We start from the raw sequence: 26,211 nt of genomic DNA, 5'->3' as shown, positions 1-26,211 counted from the left end.
CTTTCCCTCTTGAAGACTGTCCCTAGCTTCACAGACCCTGAACTAGGAATTTGAGACAGGAGGGCTTGCAGGTAGACAGAGAAGTGAGATAAGGCTAATTTTGGTGTTTCTCTAAATATCTGAACATACTTGTGTCAAGAGATAGCCAAGAGTCTGTTTCCCTACCTCTTAACCCTTAGCTAATTCTTCACGCCAAGGATCCTGTGGCCTGGTTTCTATTGAAAAGTCATTTAAAAATCCAGAGATGAAGTGTTTTCTTTTCTGGATGAAATGCTTTAAATTTTTATTTAAATAAATATTGTTATTTGCCAAGTAAAACATTCAGGTAATTCTTAGCTTTGAAAAGAAATTTAATTATCAAGGACAAAAGCTCCCTCTTTTTGTTGAAAAGCTGAACAGTTTTTCTACTGTTTCCTTTTAAGTGGAGGCCTCACATAATGTTCCACCCTCAATAAGAAAACTCTGGGGTGTACCCATCAGCTCTGGGGACATCATTATTTTTCAGGATGATTGGTGATTAACAAATGCATTATATCATCAACTTGCATTTATTAAGTGCCCAAATGAACATAATGTTATGCTGCATGCTGTATGAAGCAAGCTAAATACACAGTCTGTACCCTCTAGAAGGAAATTATTTATATTTATCTGATAGCAGCATGATGTAATCCATGGAGCATTGAATGAGAGCAGATTTTATTCATGAGAGTATCACTAACTGATATATATCCTTTAACTATTCCTTAGGAAAGAAAAATCAAGAACTGGAGGAATTACTTCTGTCTTTTGCCTAGGTATTCTGATAATGACTTTAAATCTCTGCTTCATGTCAGAAAGGGATAACCTAGCCACCATAAAATAAATTTTAGGAAAACTATTTCATCCAGTAAATTAAGCTGGTTATAGCAGAGATTCCCAAAGAGTAGTAAACTTGTGATTACGTAAAAATAAATTTAAGTAGTACATAAAATAACATTTTAATAATAATATATTTATAGTAGTAATATTAGAAATGACTTACGTATTTTCTCCCTAAATCTTTGATATAAAATTTCCTTTTAGATAAATTTACTTAAGTTTAAAAAGTGATTATATTTTAAAAAATATATTAAATGGCATGCAGATATGGCAAGAGTCAGGAAGGCAGAAAGAAAGATGATGAAGTTTGAGCTTAGCGTGTAAGTAGCAAGAGAAAAATGCCAAAATAGTGTGGCTGGCCTTTCACATAAAATTGTCTGTTTCGAAGTTGTGATGTTATTTTTTTCATAGAATCGTAACAGTTAAAATACTATGTAAAGAAAACTGTTCATCAAATAACTCACAACTTACACACTAAGAAAACAGATACCATTGCCATTATGATATTATAAAAATAACAAAATACTTAGGAATGAATTTTAAAAAGGAAAAGCAAGGGGTGTACTGAAAACTAGAAAACATCATTGAGACATATTAAAGACCTAAAAAAATAGAAAGATAGCCTTTGTTCATGGATTGGAAGACTTGATATTGTCAAGATGCAATATTCCCCATATTGCTCTACAGATTCAATGTAATTCTTAGGAAAATCCCCAGCTGGCTCTATGGAATAAGTAGACATGATGATTCTAAAATGTATATGGAAATGCAAGAGACCCAGGATAGACAAAACAATCTTGGAAAAGAAGAACCAAGTTGGAGAACTCACACTTCCTGATTTTAAACTTACTACAAATTTACAATAATCAAGACAGTGTGGTGCTGGCATAGAGTTAGACATACATCACTGGAATAGAATAGAGTCCAAAAATAAACCCTTACATGGACTGATTTTTGGCAAAGTTGCCAAGAAAACTCAATGGGGAAAGAGTAGTCTTTTCAAAAAATTGTGCTGGGACAACTGGATATCCATATGCAAAAGAATGAAGTTAGATTCCTACCTCACACCATATTCAAAAATTAACACAAAATTCATCAAAGAACCAAATGTAAGCACTAAAAGTATACAACTCTTAGAAGAAAACAGAAGCACAAATCATTGTGACCTTGAATTAGGCATCAATTTCTTAGACATGACACCAAAAGCACAAGCAACAAAATAAATTTTTTTAAAAACCAGATATATTGGATTTCATAAAAGTTAAAAACTTACATGCTCAAAAGACACTATCAAGAAAGTTAAAAGACAACCCATAGAATGGAAGAAGATATTTGTAAATCATATATCTCATAAGGGATTTGTATCTAGAATATAAAGAACACTTACAACTCAAAAATAAGAAGACAAATCATCCAAAAAAAAGGGGGGGCAAATGATCTGAATAGACATTTCACCAAAGAAAATATATAAATGGCCAACAAGCCCATAGAATATGGGTCAACATCATTAATCATTAGAGAAATACAAATTGAAACCACAATGAAGTGCCACAGCATATCTGCTAGAATGAGTATCAAAAAGAGAGATAATAAATAGTAGCAAAGATGTAGAGAAATTGAACACTCATACATTGCTAGTGGAAATATAAAATGTGATGCTACTGTGGTAAAGTTTGGCATTTCCTCAACAAGCTAAATATAGAGTTATCACATGCTCCAGCAATTCCACTCCTAGGTATACAACCAAGAGAAATGAAAGCATATGTCTACACAAAATCTTACAGATGAATGTTTACAGAAGCATTGTTCATAATAACCAAAAAGTAGAACTAACTCAAATGTTCATTAGCTGATGGAATGGATAAACAAAATGTGATATATCCATACAATGAAATATTATTCATTCACAAAAAAGAATAAAGTGAAATGTGAAACTGAAATATGCTACAACATGGAAACATGTTGAAACCTTGAAAGCATTATGCTAAGTGAAAGAAGCCAGAAACAAAAAGCCACATATTGTATCAATATGATTGATTACATCAAATGTTCAGAAAAGGCAAATTCATACAGACAAAAAGAAGATTAGTGATTGCCAGGGGCTGGGATAAGGGACAGATTGGGAGTGATGGCTAATGGGTATATGGTTTGTTTGGGGGATGATGATGATGATATTCTGGAATTTGATAGTGGTGATGGTTCTATAAATTTGTGAATATACTTAACCCCCCTGAATTTTATATTTTTTAAAAGGGTGAATTTTATGGTATGTGGATTATATCTCTATTTAAATAATATATATTACTAAACTAGTAGCATTAGTTTACATTTTTAAAAACATGAATTAGCTTTGTTTCGTGTTTCACTAGAATGTTGTTCAAAGAATGAAAATAAGCCAGATTCCAATATCATGAATATATAACTAGTACTATATTAGTTTCTTACAGCTGCTATAACAAATTACCAGAAACCTTATGGCTTAAGACAGCCAAAATTTATTCTCTTGTAGTTCTGGAGTCTAGGAGTCTTAAATGAACATTTCAGCAAGACCATACTCCCTCAGGAGTCTCTAGAGGAGAATCCTTTCTCTTTTCCATCATCTGGTGGATGTCAACATCATCTTGTGGCCACATCATTCTAATCTTTGCCTCCGTGGTCACACTGTCTTCTCCTCTTTCATGTCAAAGTTCCTTCTGCCTCTCTCTGATAAGGTCACTTGTGATGGCATTTAGGGCCTATCTAGATAATCCAGGATAACCTCCCTATCTCCCTTTTTCCATCTAAGGTAACATTCATAGGTTCCAGGGATTAGCACATGATATCTTTGGTAGCCATCGTTCCATTCATCCTACCTTCAGTACATTGCAGTGCTGAGAAATTTTAGTGCATCAGTATAATAAAATACACCCGCTGTTTTGCTATATGAAGGCATTACTTTAAAAATGAATCTTTTTTAACAACCATAGCAACATTGACTTATTCAAGTAAAAGCTGTTTTTTGAAGTGGTCCTTCTGGAGGAAGAACACTCATTACCACTATACTGCTCTCGATCCATGTATTTTTGGAACTCCAATCTTCGAAATGTCTTTAGAATCACCTTACAAGTCACCAGGAAAATCAACTTTACTGTTGTATAATTACACACAATATAGCATTATCTACCTTATTCATCGTACTCACCCCTAGATAACTCCCATCTCTTTTAAAATATTAAATCTATCTGGTATTGTACAGCCCTGTTGATTTTACATATTCATTATAGAAAAAAGAGTTTTTAAGGAAAACTATCTCTCATCCTAGTCAATAATGAGCTGCTTGGTATATGACATATCCAGACATTTTTCTATGTAAGTATATGTTTATGAAAATATTATCAAGCCACACATAGTCTTTTGTAAAAAGTAGTAAAAGTTATTTAAGTGTAAGTTATCATTATTATTGTTAATATTATTATAACCTACTTTTTAATTTAAAATATGTTATTAACATCTTTCCATATTAATATATATTAATATTATATTAATAGATAAAAATATTAATACAAATTAATATTACTGGCTGCATAGAATTCCATTCTTGGTTTTACCACAACTTATTTAATCAATTCTTTGTTAGAGAGTTGCGTGGTTCAGATTTTCTTTTGCTATTATCACTAGGAAGTAATAAGCTACCTCAGACATAAATCCTTGTACACTTGTCCAGTTATTTCTTTTTAAAATATTTGTGGAATCTACAAAACAATACAAATTAACTTATTTATAAAACAGAAACAAACCTACAGACATAGAAAACAAACATGGTTATCAAAGGGGAAAGGGAGGAGAGATAAATTAGGAGTATGGGATTAACAGATACACATTACCATATATGAAATAAACAGCAAGGATTTTCTGTATAGCACAAGGAGCTATATTCAATATCTATAATGGAAAAATAATTGGCAAAAAGTATTTCTATATATGTATAACTGAATCACTTTGCCGTACACCTGAAACTAACACAATATTGTAAATCAACTATATTTCATTTTTTTAAAATCTAAAAAAGAATTTGTGGAAAAGAAATTGCTAGGTCAAAGGTGGAATTTTTATACATATCCCCAAATGGCCATCTGTATTTATTCCTCAAATATTGAGTGCCAAGCACGTCCCTAGCTCTACAGATAGTGTTCTAAGAATGTACATGTTGTATATGGTATGATAAAGACAGTGTGGCCACGAGAAGAAACAAAATGAGGCTTGGAAGGAAGTTTATTATATTCACAGAGAGGGGGGTTACCACATGCCACGCAGAGTCACAGAGGAGAATACCAGTGTTGGTCCGGAGGAAAAATAGACCAAGGGGAAAGTCAGCCAGAGCCTTGATTTCCTTGGCAAAGGCAAGAAGTATACAAGATTGACAAGATGCTTAGACTCAGATAATTTACCCTCTACTAAAATGGATATACTTCAGACAAGTAAATAAAAGTATGATTTGTGTGTAAGAGAGGGAAGTACAGGGTGTTTTGGTTGCCTAGAAGAGGAGGCTCTCACCGTCCAGGGTTTCACAGTTTAAACATAAACTTAGGTCCTGAAGAGTAAGGGTTATGCAGGAAGAGTGAAAACAATACAGTTGATGAAACAGGGGCAAGATAGGAAATAATTGGATTTCCATATTATAGGAAATAAATGGAGTTGAATATGGCTGCTGTATATGTGACAGATAAAGGTTAATATTCTCAATACGTGAAGAATTCTTATAAATCAATAAGTGAAAGTCGAACATGCCGGGAGAAGCAGACAATTCACCAAAAAAGAAACTAAAATATCAGATATTTTAGAAGTTCAGTCTCATTGGTAAATAAAGAATGCAATTTAAAAAGTGAAAACAAATCTTAAAATGTGTTTTGCCTGGTATACCAACAATGCTTTAAAATAACTAGCATCTATAATTGGCAAGGGGGACTGTAGGTAACAATGCATGATGTTTAAGAGCTTGGGTTGGGAGCCACATTGCCTGGGTTCAAAACTCGCCTCTCACCTATCAACTGTAAGAACTTTGGCAAGTTACTTTATCTCTCTTAGTTTCAACATCTATGAAATAGTCCCAGTACAACCTCACAAGGTTATCGTGAGGTGAGGATTAAATAATATGTGTCAAGTTATTAGAGCAGCACCTGGTATATGATGAATGCCCTGTAAATGATGTTATTATTTTGTGAACCTGCCCAATGATTTTATGTGTACTGTATCCATATACTGAATCATAACAGATACCTGGCTCATTTCCCATTGACTTGCCTAGTCTGACACCAATACAATACCACTTAATTACATAATGCATATTCATATAATACATGTTAATTGCTGAAGTATTATGTCAATATATTAAAATATATGTTAATGACAGGATAAATTCTCTGGTTATTACTCTAATTTTGAAAATTTTCCTGGCTATTTTTGCATGATTTTTTTCCCTAAATGCACTTTAAAATCTTTTTTAAATTTTCAAATTCCAAAGTAAAATGCTCCAAAACAAGGCTTGGAATTGCACTTAATTAAATGGCATGCTGACAATATTGAGTCTTCCTATCCACGCATATGCTATTTCTCTTTATTTTACCCTTTCATCTTCCCACATAAATAAATACAACAACAGTTTTGTAAATTTGTTTACATAGGTCATGCAAGAGACAAAACTTTGTGTGTGTGTGTTTGTGTATATGTATGTACATATTTATACACAAATACAATGTATTTATAAAACAAATTCTATAGGAAATTCCAAAACAAGTAATTCAATAATGTAGGAATAAGCATATAACTTCCCAAAATAACTCCACTAAAGGGGAAAAAGATTTATTTTAAAATATGAGTATATTTATCTAAAAATTAATCCCATTTCTTTATAGTTAAATTATGTATTTTAATAACCTATATATATATAAAGTGCTAAGAAATTCTGTTTTTTAAGTGAAAATCCTTGCTGGTTAATCTGACAAAATTATCATATACATCCACACACAGAAACACACCCAACTTTGTATTTCCTAATCTAGCTGATGGGTGCTCACAGAAGTTGTACATGGATTATAGTCAATGCATTTCATGGCATTTGGATTTCTACTTGAAATATTTTGTTTACACTGGATAATCAATACATACAGAATGAAGGGACAAAATTTATCACGGTTCTTTACAAGAAGAAAATTCATTAATCATTCTTCTTCCAAAACAAAAAAAAAAGGAAACTCTAACCCTAACCAAAAACACCTTATGATCTCTTATTAGAGAGAAAACAAAAGGGCAGTTTCTAGGTTCCAACACATGGACCAAAACAGGCTCTGCAGGAACAGTCCTAAGCCTGGGCCAAACTGCCCAACTTCTATTCTGTGAAATAACAAATCCACGAAAAGTCCGTTAAGTCAAATGGGGGACCAGGCGAAATGTAACACAAATCAATGGCAAAAACACCACAAAGTATATATAAACACTGTAGAGCAAGCAGAGGCAAACTTACCAGGAAGCTAAAGACACTTCAGGGCCTCGCCTTTGTACAGGCCACCTCCAAGACCCTGGAAGCGGCCCAATCAACGTGACCACTTGTTCACTTGTTTAAAGCTTGTAGATACTTTTTATTCCAATTCTTAAAGAAGAACCCCCTCCCTCCCATATTACATATCCTTTTTAGGGAATTCCCTGGTGGTCCAGTGGTTAGGACTTGGCGCATTTGGGGAGAAGCCTAATTTTATTGCACAAAATGTTAATGACCAACAAATAATACTTGTGTGCTACAAAACACATACCAACATTATAAATTCCTAGCGATGGTAGAGGAAGAGACCAAGAAAGCCCTCTTTGTATTATCATCCCCCCTCATTCTAAAACACAGCTGTTTCCAGAGGCAAAGAAAGGAAGGGAGTGGGCAGTAGATGCCTCAAACTGTCCCTAAAGTTTTATTTTGGTTACATTCTCATAGCATGACAGATGAGAAAAATGCTAAGATTAATGAGAAAACATAACCATTTAATAAATGACATCTGTTGGAAAGTAACCTTAGAGAATTCAATCTTTACAAGTGAAAAAGCATTAAAAAAAACCTCTAAGCTTCCCTCCATAAAGTAAAATATAAATCGAGCAGAGCGCTTCTGGGGGGGAAAGAAGAGTGTAGCACATTTTTCTATTCTCTTTAAACTTACATAGAATATAAGGTTCTGGACATTTCTTCCTCATTTTATAATTTATTCAATCACAATATGCAAATAGCAAAGATGCAAAATCTAACATTGTTACGTTCAGTATTTATTGCAAAGATTGGTCTGCAACATGTTTATGCCTTCCTAATTCATTTTGTGTTTTAATTGAGGTATAGTTGATTTACAATATTATATTAGTTTCAGATGTACAACATAGTGATACAAAATTTTTAGAGATTATACTCTATTTAAAGTTGTTGTAAAATATTGGCTATATTTCTTGTGATGTACAATATATCCTTGTAGCTTATTTATTTTGTACATAGTAGTCTGTACCTCTTAATCCCCTACCACTATCTTGCCCCTCCCTGCTTTCTTCTCCCCTCTGGTAACCACTAACTTTTTCTCTATATCTATGGGTCTTTTTCTTTTTTTTTATTCACTAGTTTGTTTTATTTTTTAGATTCCACATATAAGTGATAACTTACAATATTTGTCTTTCTCTGACTTATTTCACTAAGCATAATACCCTCCAGGTCCATCTATGTTGTTGTAAATGGCAAAATTACATTTTTAATGGCTGAATAGTATTCCACTGTGTATATATATGAAACACCTTCTCCTAATTCTCTTTGATACTAGCCCAACTAATCCTGACCTTCTGTTAAATGGTGTTCATCAGGATTTCTAGTTCAGCTGATCTGTTTCAAGCAGCTATCCTGTTCTCTTTTTCTTTTCCACACTCAAAGTAATAATGTAGGAATATAAAATTACTAAAATACTACTTTACTAAGAAGGTTTACTTTAACTTCAGATAACTTTGAGCAATTCTTTATACTTGACCTGGTTTGGTAAATTAACAATTAGAACTTATGGCTAATGTTTTACTTTTACTACTTACTTTTTTTTTCTATGTCTAATTCCAAGTAAATTTCACTTGTAAAATTGACAAGATGCATAGTAGGTTATAATATGTAAACACATTGTGATTTTTATATTAAAAATTTATGACTCCCTTGCAATAATCTCCAATGACTAATCAAAGTAATTAAATATTTCAATCTTTATTGTTTCCAGGGCATCCTTAACCTAAAGTAACTCACATATGGTGGTAGAGAATCCTTGTTGCCCATTCAATTTCCTCTCCTTCTTCTGTAATTAAAGGGCTTCTGATATTTTAGTTGGACTTATGGATGCCCAGAATATGAACTACATTTCCTGGTCTCCCTCGTTGCTCGATGTGGTATACTGAATTCTAGCTAATAACATGTAAGTTTCTTTACAAATAGTTGGCCCACACCTTTTGCTCCTTTATTAGTCCTTTTTTCCCTCTGCCTTAAAAATGTGGCGGAGCAGCCAATTTGGACCATGAGTAGACCTTGGGAATGGAAATCTGTGTATTACCAAACAAGATAGGAAGAATCTGGTTCCCAAGGACTTTGTGGGATAAATATCTTCTACAGCATTGCACTGTCCATTTTGGAATTTTACTTGAGAAGTAAATAAATTGTTCACTTATTTAAACCATTGTTATTTTGTGTTTCTGTTACTGGCAACTGAACATTACCATATCTGATATATAATACTGTACAGCTAATTTTCTTGGACATTTGTGTCAAGTACTAAGATCTCTCTCTAGCATGTATGTCATATTAAAATCTCAGTACAGATAAACAATTTTTGTACACTACTTACAAGGTTTATAATGGTAATGAATCTGTATTTATACCTGATAGCAAATAAGGCATACCTGAATTTACTACTGCTAGAAACAGAAAAAGCAGCAAACACATTCAATGTAAAAACTTCCTCAGACCTGTTTTGGGAAGTTAAACTCTGCACATAAATTCCAATCAGATATGAGTTTTTAAAATCACCTTGTTATCAATTGTCCAATAATTTAGCTGCAACATAACTTTTGATGAAAGAAACCAGATATATTGGAATAAATAAAATAATCAGATCCAAAAACAAGCCATAAAAAATAAATAGTATGGTTGGTTGACCCATTTATTCATTTATTTGATCAATATTTATTAAACTTCTTCTTTGTATTATTTCCCATGCTGATTTATTCTTATACATATAAATAAGACAATTCTCTACCAGGGCATTGCATTTTTATCTTTAAAAAGAAGTCTTTGCTTCATTATTGAACTAGAAACTATTACATCTTGCCCTTTTTAACTTATAACTAAAAATAAATCAGCCTTAGCAAGATCTGTTGAAAGCCTGAGGTAATAGTATAGTGAGGCTGTTTAAGCCATTTCAATTCATATATTGAATGAAAATTTCGATAGTTACATTCCTCTTTCGTAATTGTAAATAATTTAATGTATTAATTCATTTGACAAAGTGTGTTGACACGTGAGCATTCTTTTGATTTACTACTTGTTGTTATATTTGATTACATTGCAAAGCTGTGCTTTGAGAAAGACAGCATTTCTCCTTACACATAATGTGCAAGTTGTAGAATGACTAACCAGGGTAGTTAACCAGAGTTTAGATTGAAATAAAAAAGGATGGAGGTTACAGAGGCAGAACTAGGAATGTGGCCATAAGAGTTGTTAAGGTTGTGACTAAAGAAGATCTAAGCAGGCAAAGATCCAGGTCAAGAAAATTAGCAAAGGCAGGCTGGAGTTGGCAAGTACCTTGGACCCTGATTAGAAATCAGTAAATCAAGAATCAGGGTTGAGGGCTTCCCTGGTGGCGCAGTGGTTGAGAGTCCGCCTGCCGATGCAGGGGACACGGCTTCGTGCCCCGGTCCGGGAAGATCCCACATGCCGGGGAGCGGCTGGGCCCGTGAGCCATGGCCGCTGAGCCTGCGCGTCCGGAGCCTGTGCTCCGCAAAGGGAGAGGCCACAACAGTGAGAGGCCCGCGTACAGCAAAAAAAAAAAAAAAAAAGGAATCAGGGTTGTTCTGAAGCTCTGCTAGAAGACTGAGACCAAAGATTCGAGATTCTGGGCAATACAAGATCAGAAACTAAAGCCAAATAGCTTAGCAGCAAGGGCTTAGGGTCCCATTAGAAGGCTCTGGGCAAACAGGCATGGGTAATCAACAGTAAAAATGAGGTTTATCATTGAGCCAAGGAGTCTGTAGGTTTAGGGCTCCCCATATGTTTAACTATATATCTTATAGTAAGAGACTGGCCTGAAACTTCAGATACCCTTGGTTGGGAAGAAGGAGTGAGAAAATTGAAGAATTAGGAAATTCTTGATATAAGGATCCAAACTCCAGATATGTTAGACTTTCTCAAGCTAATTTATGAGCATGATAGAGTTTTATCAAATACAAGATCGCATCAGTTGTCAAATAAGGATCCCTTAAAATCAAGGGGTGGGCCAATTTAGTGAAGACCCTGGTACGACATTCTTCATCTGGTAGAATTAAGTATTGCTGACTAGTCTTGTACTTTCTCAAGCATAATGCATAAACTATATATAGTATTGGGAACCTGAAATACGACATTTGGTTTCAAATGTAAGAATATGGAGTTTTTTTCTTTTAGGCTCTAGGCCTGATAGCTAAACCATGAAAGGGAAAACCCAAGAGGCTGAGGCACCTTGGATCATCACATCCACTGTGTTTTCATGCTACTATGAGAAAAAAGCAATCCGTATACAGAGATAGGCGGTATCATGAGTTTCCTACATCAACAGAGAGAGACAGAGACAGAGACAGAGAGAGAGAGAGAGTCTCAAATCTTTTACAGACAATGAGCCACACATTTCTGCCAAAATCAGCTTATTTATCCCAATGTAGGATTGTAGTCTATCCAAGTTTTCATAGAAATTTCTAACTTACCCAAATTTTAGCGACTCCTGAAATTCCATCATCTTTAAAACAAAATAAAATCCTAGTTTTTAAAATTTAGATTGATAAGAAGAGGCAGAGGTAGGGTTTTTTTTCAATCTACATAGTTACAGAGTGAACTCTAATTAACAATATGTGTGTGATTATGAACAGATAAATTTCAACTCATTCTGTTATAGTGAGCAGAGAAAAATACTAAAGTTTGAACAAGCAATAGATAAAGGGACAATACTATAAGAAAATCAATAGAGCAAGATTCCTAAAAGGAAAAAAGAAAGAGAAGAAAAAATCTAAAGTAAAGGGGTAAAATTACAAATGGGCTTTCAGACAAGCTGTAAGTACTCCAGGCAATGAAGGATGATTGAAGACTGGAATTTAAAACAGATTCAACCAACAAGAAACATATTTTGTAAGGAAGGACAGATGTAATGGCTTGAGGGGAAGAAAGGAAGTAAGCGATGGAGCAGTGAACATAAAAGAGTGACTCAGCTATGCAGTCACAGCAAGGTGATCAAGAGATGAGGTTGGAAAGTACAAAATGACTTTTCAAGTCAAGCAGGAAATTTCAAATTAATATCAGAGTCTGATTAGACACAGCGAAATGGTAGCTGATACAAAATTAACCCTCTCCTGTTCTTAAAAGTCTTGAGGTAGGAAGAGGGAAGTTTGCAGGGAAATGAACAGGGAGAAATTCAAAGAAATTAACAGCTGTTTACATGTAAGAAAAGCCCAGGTAGGAAAAGATTTTAAGCAAGAGAAAACTCATCAATCACCTAATTTAATACCATCAATGTGCAAAGAACTGTGGTGTGGATGAATGCCCTTAGGTTCAAGCCTTTGTTCCACCTCATACATTATCATCCTATGCAAGATTCTTGCTTCTTTGAGCAAAAGGATCTTTGTCTATAAAGTGAGGATAATAACACATATTTAATAGAATATTATCAAGATTAAATCCAATAAATTTTGCTAAAGTGCTATGTAAATGATACTTATTATTGAAAAATAGGAGTGGACGTTTATTTTAGAGTAGTTTTAAGCAGAAGAGGAAACTGCTTAGAGAAGTTTTCTTATGCCCACAGGGAAACAGTGAGAGTGCAGGGATTCACCCAAAGCAATCCAGCTAGAAAGTATGTGATCCTAAAATACTTAGCTGTACTGCCTCAGTCCCTGATTTCAGGGAATCTGCAATCTAGTTGAGGGGGAAACATGTGGAATGTTAAATAATAAGACAACAAAAAAATGGTCACAAAGGAACCCATGATCCATGTTAGATGAATGTTAGAGATACGGCGGTTTATGCTGGAACATTCTTAGAAGAACATCTGGAAGAGAAAAGACTTGAGTCATGCTTATTAGGATGATTGGAATTGGCTAATCAAAATGAGGAATAAGAATAGAAGAAAACAGCAAAATAATAAGGTTAAAAATATAAAGCACAGATATTTAGATTACTTAGTCCATCTATGTTAAAGAGCTAAAAAATTAAAATGTAATAGAAATTTTAAATGCGTACATGTCATTGAAACAGAAGAAAATAAGCTGCAAATAACGATTCAACTCCAATATATAGAATATATTGGATATAGAACATACAGAATAATATGAAACAACTTACTATTCGCTATTTGAGGGATGTTTAAAATAAAGGACTATAGTACACTATATGCTAACCAGAGACCAAAGAAACAATAAAAGAAAATGTAAGCCAAAATAAATACAGGCAAAATAATACTATTAAGAAATAACCTTATTTTAAAATATTGCTTCCTGATTTTATGCTTATTTTAGATTTAAGGTTCAATAAAATTATATTCAGTTTCATAAATGCTTGTTTTCATTGGCCTTGAAAAAAGTTAGAAAGAGAAAAATCAAATCTTAGGACTTTTTTTATACTATTGAAAAAACTGATAAATCTTTCCACAACATGGTCTAAGTATAAAAACTACATTGTATCATCTTCTTACTTTGTGGGAATTTTGAAAACTCTAAGTTGAAACTCAAAGTGGAAACACAAATATAAAATATATAAGAGAAAAGGAAAGTGTGCTTAAGTTACAAGACCTTTAAGGTGCTCTTAGGGAGCATGGGTCTAGAACAATTCCTGCTTTCTTCATCTCTCTTCATCCCTCTTCTTCACCCTTTTGATTCCTACCAAAAGTGTCACCTGGGAATGCTGTCTATTTTGCTAGAAATGTGAGAAATATTGTTCAAGTCGTCCCTGGACAACTTTGGGGTAAGACCCTACCACGTTATTTCCAAAACATTTCTTCCATTAAAACATTTCTTATGAAAATGCAAACAGTATCTGGCAGGAGTAATACATTCCACTATTAAAACTGTGATGAGCGTTTCATTATCAGCTTAGCTACCTATATTCCTAGTGGGACTTATATCCTTAGAGGATTTATTTGAGGGAATGGGAAGTTAAGATAGGCCTTGGCATGATTCATGTATTATTTAGGATTCTTTAGTAACAAGCAACAGAAACCAAACCTGGCTAATTTAAGTCAAAAGAAAACATAATGATATGAGCAGCTTACATGCCCTAAGGGAGAGCTGAACAACAAGGTTGGAAAAAGTGGAACCAGACAACCCCAGAAGGTCTTCCCAATCCCATGTGACCACAGCTGATCAGATATAAACAACAGTTTCTTCTATCTCTCATTACCTCACTCAAGTGTCAGTGTCCCAGGAGAGCAATTGATTAGTCATATTTAAGTCACTTACCTTACTGTTGACACTACTGGGGAAGGTTAGAGAAAGTATTTGGCAGGAATAGCCAACAAACTTCTCTGGTTTTGGTAGAAGCAAATCAAGCACTTGGATTTCCATCATGTCAATACTGCACACAGCAAAAGATAGCTAATTTGGAAAGAGCAAATCAGAGTGCCATTAGGAAAGGGCAATGGAGTCTCAGCAGCCAAAAAAAAAAAAAAAAAAATCAAATATCAAATGGGTACAACAGAGAGTCTTTATGGAGCGTTCTCAAGTGAGGCAACCCTGTATACCAAGGAGTCTATAAAGAAATAACAGCTTCAAATGTATATTCATTCAATACATAGAACATACGTTATTAAAACAACTCATTAGTTACTGTTTGAGCAGTGGCAAAAATGACTGAAATTAGAATGTACTTAAACAGAAACCAAAATCTGATAAAAATGGTATGCTAAATAAAGACAACAGCATTAAAAAGAAATTTAATGGATAGTCCAAAAAAAAATAATAATAGTGGATAAGAACACAAACTCTGGAGCTAGCCTGTTTCTGTGACCCTAAAGGAGCTACTAAATCTCAAATAATTCATGTAACTTTGCATGCCATAAACTGTTTTGATCCCACAGACAAGCCAAAATTCTGGTGGCGTATGCAACATTTACAAATTGCCACATAAACTTGGGGTGCACATGAGGTCACTTCTTTATCTTTCCAGTGAATTGCTTAAGCCCATACCTGCCTTTTTAGTAGTAAGTTCAGCATCTCTCATTGGGCTTCCTATTTCCCCTGAATTCTCCAAGATCCCTGGCTTTACCCACAAACTCAAAAACCCTGATTACATCCTTTTCCTCCCGACAAGAAGTCTTCTCAAAAATTATCCTAAGGAATGATATGTTCAGGTCTTGGTGAGTCACTGGTGTAAGGGAAACTCCCCAGTTGATTGTAAGATAATCACTTTCAACTTCTCTATTGAGTCCACATTTTCTTTGAAATCAGCTTTAAGCAAAATTTGCTTACTTTATACTTGCTAAGAAATCCTCATCTGTGAGTACCCATGCTAAGTAAGTTATATGAATTCCCATCAGCTTCTCAATACAAGCAGAATAGAATCCATGGCCTGTAGGGCCCTGTGGGATCTGGCTCATATCATCCTGAATCTTACCTCATACCCGTAACCCATTGCCCCAATAACACCAACCTTTTATCCCCTTGAATATGCCAAGTTCACATCCTGCTCATTGCCTTGGACTTGGCGCCCCCTTTGATGGCTTTCCCATGACCCTTCAAATGTCTGATCTAACTCTTCACTTCTTAATTTCAGTATCACCACCTCAGAGAGTCCTTCCTTAAATTCCCTATCTTCATTCTCTAATTGCATCAATTGATTCATTTCCTCTGTAACACTACTATTAAAATTTACTTTTTTGCTTCTTTATTGTTTGCCACCTCCCACTAAGCAGGGTCTTTCTCTTATTCATTGCTGTTTCCAGCTCCTAGAAAAGTTCCTGAAACATAGTAGGCACTCAATAAATATTTTTAAATAAAATGAGCTAATCCATACAAAGCATAACTTTTTAATATCTGTTTCTTTATATCTGTGCTTTGAGAATCAAATAAGAAAAGAGCATAGGAGAGCTGTCTGATACAGTACTATTACAAATATATAATTATAGTTGTACATAAAATATTAGAAGTAGAGAATTAATAAGTTCTTAAGCAGTTACTAACCAGGCTGTGAGCTCCTCAAGGGCAGGAATTGTATTATTATATAATTAAATATAATTATTTAATTATAAATAAAAAATACACCTATTATCACTGTGTATTCCATGCTTGGCATAGTGTCTGCCATGTAAATAAATATTTGTTGAATGAATAGATGAATCCATGAGTGAGCACAGCATCTCTCTACTTCCAGAAAGACTTGCATATAGAAGGAATAAATTTAGCTGTAGTCCTTCAAAAGAAATTATTCCGATATTATTGTTATGTTCATTTATTCATTTATAAGAACTGTTAAGTACCTACTATGTGCCAGACACTGTGCAAGATGTGGAGGATACAATGATAAAACAAGTAAACCAACCAATCAACAAAAAAATAATGTTCCTGCCTTCATGGATCTCATTGCATGGTGAGAGAGACATTAAGCAAGTAATCACAGAAATAAATTTATAAAGTTTCCAGTGAGATAAATGCTAGGAATGGATTTTAATTACTTTGGAAATTATTATCGATAACTATTTTAAAAGATGTTATAAAGTTTCTCAGACAGAACATATATTTTGGTAAGTAAAGGAAATAACTTTTTGAAGAGAGAGCTAGATACAAGAATATATGAAATAAATTAATATTTTTGGCTCATCCACATAGGTGTACTAAATTAAATTAACTACAGAACGATTCACATGTTCAAATATTTGTTTTCAGGGAAAATTTCCTCTTGCTCTCCTCATCCTTAAGTTTGTCAGTTGCCTTTAAAGTCATCTGTATCTGAAATGTCTCTTCAAGCTGTCAAAATGAATATTTCCTCCTCTTAATGTGTTTTGGCTTAAATTCCTCCTAATTTGATATTAAGACCATGACTTCCACTCTCTGTTTGCATTTGCCTTTATTCACAGCCTTATATTTAACCATGAAATATATTTGTTTTAGGTGAACTTGTTGCATATAGCATAAAGGCATAAAAAGTGATTTCTTTCTGGAAAAAAAAAACTTTTCTGGAATTAAGCCAGGATAAATGTATTGATATGACATATTTCGGTTCTCATTTCTATCCCAGATTATTTTCTAATTGAAAGTCTGTATCCAAAGCCAAGATGGAGCTGGCCATGCAAGAGATCACTATAAGAATAATACCTGTGAAACTAAAGGCGAGAGGAAGAAGTAGGATGGAAAAGCATTTGGACCGTGGTGGGTGGGAAACTTGAGAAAAGAGAGGAGAAAGCAAGGACAGCTGGGTGGCAAGAGCCTCAGACTAGTGCAGCTCTGACAACATTATGGCCAGTCTGGAGCGAGAGCTCTAGAGCAAAGACTGCCCATTGAGGGGTCTCTGATTGGGCAGAATGTCCAGGCTCTGCTACCCATGTCATAACAAGCCACTGGCTGGAGTTGCAGAGAGAACACGTCAGCTCCAGTGCTGCAGCACATTCTGAAGACGCTACAGCTGGAGGCTATAGGCTAACAGCACGCCATATGCCAGGGTCATTTTTGAAGGAATATCTGAGTGAAAGAGCTCCATGGCTACCACAGACGCGTTATAATATTTTACTCAAGTATAATCTACCTACAGTGAAATGTACAGATCTTAAGTGTACACAGTCTAACAAGTTTTAACAAATTTATAAATCCATTTACCCCATCCCAAACAAGACGTAGAATATTTCCTTCACACAAAAATTTCCCCTCTGGCCCTTATATCCAATCCCCCTTGCTTCTGCCCCCACCGTACACACATACACACTGAAGCAACAACTGTTCTGATTTTTATTACCACAGTTTATTTTGCCTTCTTTGAATTTCATATAAATGGAATCACAGCACATGTCCTCTCTTTGTTCCTGGCTTCCCTCATGCAATACAATATTTTTGATATTCATCATGCCATTGCATGTATCTTAAAATTTTTCTTTTATTGTCTGAATACACCACCACCTCTTTATCCATTTTCCTTTTATAGACGTTTGGGTGGTTTCCAGTTGCTGAAATAAAGTCACTGTGAACATTTTTGTACAACATTTTGTACATTTTTTGTGGATGTATTCTTCATTAATCTTTGATAAATGAATACTTAGGAATAGGATTGCTGAGTCATATGGTAGGGTACGTTTAAATATATGAAAAACTGCTAAATAGTTTTCCAAGTCGTTTGTACCATTTTTCACACAAACAGTTGGCTGTGTTTTGATTGTTATTTAATTAAATATACATACCAATTTGGGGCGAACTGACATCTTAACAAAATTGAGTCTTCCAGTCAATGAACAGCATATCTGTCTCAATTTTCTTAGGTTTTTTTTTTCCTTCTCCCAGAAATGTTTTAGTGTTAATGGTATAGAGGACATGTAAGACTTTGTTAAGTATGTTCCTAAGTATTTCATGTTTTTATGCTATTGTAAATAGTATTGTTTTTAAAATACCATTGTTCAATTATTCATCCCTATTATATAGAAATAAAGTTGACTTTTGTACATTGACTTTGTAGTTTGTGAACTGGCTAAAATCATTTATTAGTTCCAGCTGTTTGTTTGTTTTGTTCTTCTTGTAGATTCCTTTGTATTTTCTATGTATAAAATCATATTGTCTTCCAAAGATAAAAATTTAATTTTTCCTTTCCGAACTTTATGCATTTAATTTCTTTTCCTTGCTTTACCCTAGTGGCTAGAACGTCTAATATAACAGAATTGATGAGTGCAGACATCATTGCCTGTTTTCTGATCTTAAGAGAAACTGTTCTATATTTCACTATTTACTCTTCATTATGGATCACATTTTCTTGCTTCATTGAATGTTTTATTGTTTTAAATTTCATTGCCAACATTAAGTATAAAGGATCAGTATTATTTTAATTATTTCCCAGACAGTACAAATGTCTTCCTAATTTGGCTGTTGGAAAGAAAGGCTGTTTATTCTGATTCTCTCTAGGAGTTGAGCTGCTTTGCAGCTGGCCCACAGTTTTAGTTAGGGTGGGTTTACCTACCTTCAGATATGGAAGCTAACATGGTTCTCTGCTAACTATGAAGAACTCATCTCACCCCAGTACTCAGTCCATCATGCCTTCCTTGCATCCAAGACTATTTTATAATTCCATAGAAAAGTATAATTTTTATTTTGTCCCAGATTTTCTTGTTTCCACAAACACAAAGGTCTTTTATATCCTTTTACATCCTAACCATTAATATCTTGTGATTTCTTGTGTGTGTGTGTGTGTGTGTGTGTGTGTGTGTGTGTGTGTGTTTAAATCGTCAAATATTTAGGAGAGTTCAATTTCGTTCTCCTTACCTTTTTTTCCCTTGTATTCTTCTCACTGTCTACTGCTTTTTGTGCTTGCTTCAATTTCATCTTTATTTCTCTGATGGTTTTGTTTGTCTTCTGCACCTCTCTTGAAATCTGCTGTCTCAGGTTTCCTCTCCTCCTTCCTCTATCTTGTGTTATATTTCCTACGTTCTTTTCTTTCTTCTTCCATTTCTTTTTTGTCTTCTTTCACAGAAGTGACTGCTTTACCAAAAAATAAAATAAAAGCATGTCACAATTTTTATCTTCATGTTCACTTTTTTGCAGGCTGTTGGTAAATTCTGCTGCTCTTTTCCACATGTTTACCTTAGTGTTGAGACTGTGCCAGTTTCCTTTGCTACTCATTATTGAACGACTTGAATTTTCCTGGGCCAGTTATTTGCAGGAGGTTCTTGGTTAGGAGGGAGAGGCCAGGATAATCTTCCATGATTTATAACTCAAAGATGCTCTCTTCTGTTTCCTACAAATACAACATCATTATTTGAGATGCTTCGTTTGGCCTCAAACCAGTTTGGCAGTGTTTTTGCCACCAGCCTTACTTACCAAATTTTTCTCTTCAGGGTAGACCTGTCATATTTAGGAAAAGCCTTTCTTGCTTCTTCTGAGATCTGCTGTTACTGAACCCTCCTGCCACTTCTTTTCCCACGTCCTACCATGCAACCTTTTTCAGATCTCAGCTGCTCTTGGCCGTTCTTACATGCACTTTAAATTTGCTTATCATATTGTTTTCTGGTTTAAAAAAATGCTGTTTTCCTTATTGCTTTTATAATGATTTCCATTCAGGAAAGGGGGTAAAAGCCCACTTGCACAACCACATTCATATCACAAGTCACCTGAAGGTGTTTAGAACAGAGACCTAAGTTTAAGACTTATAACTTATTGTCTCTTGGATGACCTTAAACCCAATTATAAAAACAGTAACCAAGGATTTAAACGTTAAGTTCTCTAATTTGTCTTATTAAACACATGTGGAATACTTCCTAATAGCTCCTACGAGGAGAAATTCTATTCCACTGCAATTACTAGAGCAATTAAGCTGATTGCCAAAATACTGTGATTTGTCACCTAGAAAGTGACGGCATGATAAAAATAAGCATTCTGACACTCCAGTAATAGGCAGAGAAAATTCTAAGATAGCCCCCCAGTTTTCCTTAGAGCATTAAAACATGGAGAAGAATACCTAGCAGAGTTAGATGAGCGAGGAGGGGTTTATAAGTACAAGGATATATTTCACTGTGAAATTAGAGTAGGCATTGAAGTTGAAGGCTGGCTCCTAGTGAGTTTTCTTCTGGGAACACTAAGAAACCATCAGTACAAAGGTCACAGAAGTATTTTATGAAGCCAACTACTTATGACATTTGGGGCTATGGAACTGATCAAGTCAGTTGTCAAATGCAGACAGAGAGCAGGGGGGCATGAACAAAAAAGAAAGAGAAAAGTAAAGGAGAAACACACAAGGAAATAAATATGAGTAGTCATATTTATTATGCATGTATTTTCTAATATTTTTTGTTTTTAATACAGCCTTAAAAATGCAGAATGCAGAATGATCATACTCTCCTCCACTCTATCTGGCTCTATATAATGTAGTGTTCTCCAGCCTCTTCCCTCACATGTAGAAAATGATATTTGTATCACATTAATGTAGGCTTGGAAAGAATTTAGGGGTATGAGTTAGTGAGAAAAAAATATTGCTTTTATATAATTATGATAAGAAAAATAAAATAGACCTACTATGGAAGATATTAAATATTGAATACATATGAAGTTTCAAAATAAAGTATTTTCAAAATTTTAATAAGAAATTTGAGCTTGCTTCTCTGACCATAATGTTTTAATCATGGATTTTGTGTGTGAAATAGCAACATCTGCACACCTCCTGGTCAAAACTTATCATTAAGAGAATAAGTGTTTGTGACAATGCCTAGAAAATAGTAAATACTATATATACATAACTGCATAAAATTTTGTGGGAAAAATTTTAAATCTTTTTTTTACAATCATTCAAAGTTTACAACACTTGAAATTATGTTTGAAGAAGCTAACTCTTCCTATTCTTCTTGAAATATTCAATGTTAAAATTTTTCATGACAATGGAAATGATTCTTGTATTGAATCAAATGTCTGTTATCAAGTATATCAAACTAATCACAAAACTCTTACCTGTAGAGAACACATTGTTAGAGTAATCATCCTGCACCAAGTTTGGATGTTATAACTGTTTTTATTCTTTTAGTATTATAGATATTATACCACACCGTTCCAATTTATCAAAGATTAAAATTAATCAATGTTTATCCTTTTTTACAGCTAATACCACCTTAGATCATTAACCCCTATTAGTTCCCTTCCAGGTGCTATGTTTTAATTTATCATCCTTATTTAACCCACAAGATATTGTGGATATTATCATTTTATCAAGGCAATGTTTGTTTATATTTAACCACATATTTACCACTTTTCCTGTTCATCATTCATTCCTCCACCTTAGGCTTTTGATTTGAGATCCTCTACCTTCTGCCTGAAGCTTGTTTTTGTTCTAATTTCCTCTAGTGAGAGACAGTACTTAGTCGTAAACTTCCTGTTATTTCATTATATTCCATTGTTGCTCTGGAGAGTAAGCTATCACACAGCCTGAGAATAATCTTTACCCAGCTGCTTTTAAGACTTTTCTTTTTATAACTGATGTGCTGCATATTCACTATGATGTATCTCAATCTGGCTTTATTTTTATTTACACAACTGGGGATTCATTGGACTTCTGAAATCTGTATTTTAGTGTCTTATTAGTTCCAGATAACTCTCAGCCACTATCTGTTCAACTATTGCCTTTACCTTTACCTTATCCTTTCTCCTTTCCTTCAGATTCCAATTAAATGTATCTTGAATTTTCTCACTCTATCCTCCATGTCTCACCTCTGTAATTTTTTAAAATCTCATTGCTCCTTTCTGGATTTTTTTAGGCCCAATTTACTAATTTGCTTTCAATTTTGTGTAATGTTATTAAACTCATGAGTTTTAAGTTTTGATTACTACATTTTTACTTCTAGAAAGTCTGTTGGTTCTTTTTCAAATATACTAGATTGTGTTGTAGCTTCTTGTTCCCCGCAGATTTTCAAGCTCGTCTCTTACTTCTTTAAAAATAGTTAAAATGAAGTCCATGTCTATTATTCTGAAGTCCTGCAGGTCTATTTATATTGTCTTTTGTTTCTGCTGACACTTATTCATGACACCTTGCTTTTTTTTTTTTTCTTTTTTTTCTGTGCTGCTTACTGTCTTTGAACATGTATGGGAAACCTGGGATGAAGGCAATTTCCTCAAGAGAACATTTGTGTTGGCTCTGTGACATAACCGGAGTCACTACCACTTAATTTCAAACCAAGTTCATGGCTTAAGAGTCTCTGAATTCTGTAAGAAAAAGCATCTAAGTTTCAGCTCTGGCTCTGTGTTTCACCCTTCTCAAGGTTCTTAACTGTATTCTATCTCTGTGTCCTCATCTATAAAATAAAAATAATGGTACTTATCCCATAGGTAAGTGCTTATTGGTAAGATGTAAAATGCTAAGCACATAGTGCCCAATGATTAACAGCCATTATCATTTTGTCACTTAGTGAGTCTTCCCCCAGGTTGCCTTAATGTCATAAGTACTAGAAATATACAGGTAAATTCAGAGATGGGCAGAAATTAAATAATCACTAGTTAAGCAAAGTGAACTGAGGCATTTTGCATTAGGAATCAGCAGAGCAAAGAAGTTATCACCATGGGCCTTGAAAACAAAAAGAGCTAGGGTAAACTCTCTTTGCAACCTAGGGTAAGCGCTACTTAACCTCTTCAAGCCCTAGAATCTTCATTTGTAACATGAGAATGGTTACATTCCCTGACAGCTTGTTCTGAGTTGTTAAGTGAAATTCTACAATGCATTTAATATTTAAATCAAAAGCAGGCATTTTACAGGTAGTGATGACAAAGATGAAACCATTAAAATTATTTTGGCAATTCACATAGAAGTGGAAAGGCATTATAATGAGTTCCAATTCTAATACTCTAAACTTTCTGTGAGGGTAAAAGGCTATTTTAGAACTTTCCTGCGATACATATATTTACCAAGTAACTTTACTAAGGTGTGTTTGTGGTATTCATTCAGCATTTTTAAGCCTACTACATGTCAGGCACTGATGGGTACCTGAGATATAAAGAAGAATGCCCTTAAATAGTTAGTAGTAGATGAGCCAGATATTCAATCAAATAAGTATAACATGATATGAACAGTACGAATGTTATGAGAACACAGATTTCACAGACAAGACATTTATTTAACCTAAACATAGAGGACTTTCTGCCATGGAGAATGGGAGGTTGAGGTACAAAACATGAGAAAACTTGCTATATTTGGCAAGGAGCAAACAGAACTTAACCAAAAGGTGTTTTACAGAGTAAGAGGCAGATGACATTTGAAAGATAATCTGAAACCATGCTGTACATGTCTACATGTGCTGTGTTTAGGAATTTGGACTTTCATTCCATAGGTGCTGGGAAGCCACTGAAATGTTATATGGTCTCAACACAATGACAGGATCAGATTTCTACTTTTTTTTTTTGGCGGGGGGTGGGGGGGGTTCGGTAACTGACATGCGTATATATACAAAGATAGACCAGTTAGAGTGAAGAATGGGGGCGGTCAGTTAGAAAATTATCACAACAATCAAAATGAGAGAGAATATGTACATTAAAAACACAATCATCAAATGCTTCACTTTGAAATTAAAGTTTTCTCTTTCAATGCCTTGGAAGAATGTTCTTTGAATTCAGAATAACTGCTTCCCGGTTCTTCTATTGGTTCCTAAATGTGAAAAGTGCATTGTTATTATTTATATACCATAAAATCTATTAGATTTCCCTTAAGATATTTTATGGAAAAATTAGTTTCCTTTTGAAAATCATATGCAAAAAAAAAAAAAAACCCACCACATTTTATTATAACCTAAAGAAACTATAAAGGTTATTTATAGAAAGAGTCTTCATCTTCCCTTTCCAGAAAAGAACACTAGTCCTTTATGACCAGGGGTGGGGATGGGAACAATAATCAGCTAAGATTAACACCCTATTGTAGTGAAAGCTTCAGAATCCTGACATAACCAGTCTAAGAAAATGCCAGTAAGGCTTATCAGAAAAGGGTGACTTGGAATCAAAGCATAAAGAACTAAGTCCCTAACCCTCTCCACTCTCCACCCATCTTGCTACTCAAACACCCTCAGCTAAGGAGTGAGTGACCAGCTCTTTGTTCTCCTCCCTTTAAAAACAACCAAATAGCTCTTGTTTCAACTCCATGATTAAATTTCGTCTTTGTAACAGAAAATATTGGTAATTGAGTTGGGTATTTAGGAAGGAAACTGATACAGAAAAGACAATTTAATGTTTCTTATATTTTGCCATATTTTCCAATGTCTAAATATAAATAATTTCATAGGTATTGTGACTTCTCTCCATGAGTAAAATTTTCCTTTAATAAGACAGGTCTGTGTACACAGGCAGAGTAAATTAGCTCCTGCCTCCCAGTTGCTGAGAAAACGAATTGCTTAAGAAGATTAGAGTCATTTTCTTTACTTAAAGGTATTCCTGACAACCCACACTGAAATTACACAAGATTAACTCTGCTAACACCATTTCCCATTCTTTAAACTATAGCTTTCGAGAAAGCAGCATTTAGACTGAATACTTCAAAGCATATTTTAAGAGGAGATCTCAAAATGCGTGGAGATGCTAATATAGGTATCATTTAAAGATTCATGATGAGGTGCTGAGAGGTCAAGAAACCTATTATTCATCATACAGTGAGCCATAAGTGAAATGCAAAGACGCTGCTTGTTTTTCCCTTTGCCATCTAGTGGTCTGTATACTCTTTTTCCAGACGGCATTTCAAATAAAATGATATCTTCAAGGACATAAATGTTAATCCCTCAAAGTCAGGGATATTATCTATTTGTCTTTCCCCATAGCATCTTACAGAGTGCCTTTAACTTAGGGGCACTCAAATGTTGGTGGATTATTATGTCATATATTTGGCATTGCTTTGTGGCCTATCAGAAATATGTAAAGCAGAAGGGCTTAGGAAAAAAAAAGATTAAAACAGTACCACAGGACATCAAGCTATTTGTAAGAATCTTTCTGAATCTGAAAGCAAAATCCATAGCACAGGTACTAAGCTTTATTTATATTAACCGCCATTAGTACCGTTAAAATGTACAATGCAGAAATTTCTCTCTCTGGCAATACGTTGGCATGACCCACCAGAACCATTCTGAAAAAAATGCAATCATAATCCATCAGTTCCCTTACCTTACCCTCTCTGAAGCTTCAGTATTCTTCAAGTATTCTTTAATTAATTGCAAAATATACACATGTATTCTTATTTAAATACCCAAACATTTCAGAAGTAAATAAAGAAAAACATGAGAAGTCCTATTTCTCTTACTCCTATGTCTCCCTCCAACCTCTTCTCCTATCCTGACATTAACGCAAGAAAATTCTGCACTGTTATATGCAGTTTCATTTCTTCTTGGTCTCTTAAGGGTAGTTCCCAGGTGGAAAATATTGAGGCACACTGACCTAGATAGTTCTTAAAGATCTAAA

The 26,211-nt window shown here is 34.3% G+C and overlaps 1 protein-coding gene and 1 long non-coding RNA gene across 9 annotated transcripts in view; both read right to left on the bottom strand.

Annotated features, from left to right (window-relative positions):
• Positions 1-13,055: 13,055 nt before the first annotated feature.
• LOC114486401 (uncharacterized) lies at positions 13,056-20,040 on the bottom strand. Its single transcript, XR_003680048.2, has 4 exons — positions 19,888-20,040; positions 19,570-19,785; positions 14,578-14,712; positions 13,056-13,172 (listed from the first exon to the last, which is right to left on the bottom strand). It is a non-coding gene; the product is annotated as an uncharacterized lncRNA (long non-coding RNA).
• Positions 20,041-20,071: 31 nt separating this feature from the next.
• PUS7L (pseudouridine synthase 7 like) overlaps positions 20,072-26,211 on the bottom strand; it is a 37,047-nt gene continuing 30,907 nt past the window's right edge. For 4 of the 8 annotated variants that reach the window (XM_055085673.1, XM_028491428.2, XM_055085672.1 and 1 more), the window contains one exon: positions 22,281-24,421. The gene's annotated coding sequence lies outside the window, so the exon portion shown is untranslated. Of the gene's footprint in view, positions 20,415-22,274; positions 24,422-26,211 lie in introns of those variants that run through there. The other 4 variants (XM_055085670.1, XM_055085669.1, XM_055085671.1 and 1 more) reach the window with 3 other exon arrangements.

Source organism: Physeter macrocephalus, chromosome 6 (genome assembly GCF_002837175.3).
Source record: "Physeter macrocephalus isolate SW-GA chromosome 6, ASM283717v5, whole genome shotgun sequence".
NCBI classification, from domain to species: Eukaryota; Metazoa; Chordata; class Mammalia; order Artiodactyla; family Physeteridae; genus Physeter; species Physeter macrocephalus.
The sequence above is the reverse complement of the archived record's forward strand: the minus strand, read 5'-3'. Positions and strand labels throughout refer to the sequence as shown.